The 1,707-nt window shown below is 43.6% G+C and overlaps 1 protein-coding gene and 1 long non-coding RNA gene across 6 annotated transcripts in view; one reads left to right on the top strand and one right to left on the bottom strand.

Annotated features, from left to right (window-relative positions):
* Positions 1-1,707, bottom strand: part of LOC102672945 (kin of IRRE-like protein 2) — a 123,898-nt gene that overhangs the window by 35,828 nt on the left and 86,363 nt on the right. The window lies entirely within an intron of this gene.
* The window catches only part of LOC102672845, a 104,706-nt gene that overhangs the window by 35,216 nt on the left and 67,783 nt on the right, over positions 1-1,707 (top strand). The gene's annotated exons all lie outside the window — the stretch shown is intronic.

A 1,707-nucleotide genomic window follows, 5' to 3' on the forward strand; every position in this document is an offset into this window, starting at 1 on the left:
GACGTTCAAAATTTCTTCCAAGAAGAGAAATAACGAAAAAATGGAGCGCAGTTAACGAATTAAAATTTGTTCGAGAAGAATAAGAGAAATATAATAATTGAATTAAACTTACTTTCGCGTGGAGAAAAGTTATTATAGTGGAAAATTTTTTTCATCGTGAGAAAAATGGAATTAATATTAATGGATCAAAAAGAGAAGAGGAAGAAAATAAACTTTCTTTCTAGTAGAAGAAATCGTATAGTATAGTCAATGAATTAAAATTCTTCCTTTGCGAAGAAGAAATTGAACAAAGGAAAACAAGGAGAAAAGAAATAAAAATAGCACGATTAATAACAACGCATAGAGAACCAATAACTAGTTGAATCTGAATCGGTGCTGCCATAACTATAGTTGAATAGCGCGTTATGAAAGAAATTCTCGTATCAGGACGAGGGGGTGGACGAGCGGAGAGAAAAGTTTTGTTTCGAGCCGATGGGGAAAATAACAGAGAGAAACGTATAAGCGTCGGTTTATCCGGGTATTAAAGCAGGCAGGTGCTCGTTAAAGTTGTTATTTAATTCGCAACTTCGATAAATTCGTTTAACCCGCTCGATCCGGCTACGGACCCCTCGATTTTCATCTCTCAGCTACCCCGATAAATTCTATCAACGGGGTAGATAATCGCGTTCCCCCGTTGTAAACGAGGCTCTCCGTCCTTAATTTACACGACAGCCAAGCTTTCTTTGATTAATAGAATTGCGTATTATTGGTTCGATCCGCGTTATTTGTTCGAGCTGGATCGAGCTCGATCCCGATCTCGATGAACGACAACATGGTTAAACGATTAGATTATCGAGACCAATCTCTCTTCCGGCCAAGAGTCTCGAGAAAAGAAGAAACAGTCAAAAAAAGAGGGAGGAAAAAACGTCGCTTTGTCGTTTTGTTATTCATACTTTTTCCACGGGGCTAATCCCGCGTGAGAAATTTTTTTCGAACCCGCCTAATGTCCACCCTCTCGTTCCCGTCCATTTCACGTTTTCGTTTTCAACGTGGGGCGACGTGAAAGTTTTACGCGAGCTCGCGTTGCCGCATCGTTCTCGTTGGATTGCGCCGTTAAAAATTCAATTTTTCACCGAGATGGGAATGATTAATAAAGCGCGCTTTTTGCGCGCGCGCGCGCGCGTGCCCACCGTTACGCGAAAATAACTTTGCAAAATTAACAAACCGCCATCGTACGGATTCCGTTCCACCGCTGCTATTTTACGACCGCGAAAATGAACGTTACCTTACCAACGTGTATACGCAATCCCCGATATACGCAATTCATCCACACACTCGGCACCGATTTCGCACCCCGCGCGGGGGTGATATTGAAACTGTCCCCAAATGCGATTCAGGGGCGCGAACAAACGGGCGCAAGTTGGTTAGAGCAAGGGGTCGATAAGGGGAACGGCGGACTTGGAAAATAATTTATAACCGGTGGTTGTGATTCACGGCCGAGACAAAGACCTTGCCCCAAGTTACAACGTAGCTTGCCGGGAATTATGCATTCCCCCAGGCCCCAACTGCTCGACTTATTTTCAACGAGTGGCAGAGATAAAGCGGAATTTCCTCGAGTTCCGGCTAGTTATCCCGCGCGAACGGCTTATGAATTAATATCGCGGGATATCGAGAATACTTCGAGGGAATATTTTAGCGGAATATTCGGGCTGGTGGATCGATCGAGGG

The sequence above is a fragment of the Apis dorsata genome, unplaced genomic scaffold (genome assembly GCF_000469605.1).
Source record: "Apis dorsata unplaced genomic scaffold, Apis dorsata 1.3 scaffold_286, whole genome shotgun sequence".
NCBI lineage: Eukaryota > Metazoa > Arthropoda > Insecta > Hymenoptera > Apidae > Apis > Apis dorsata.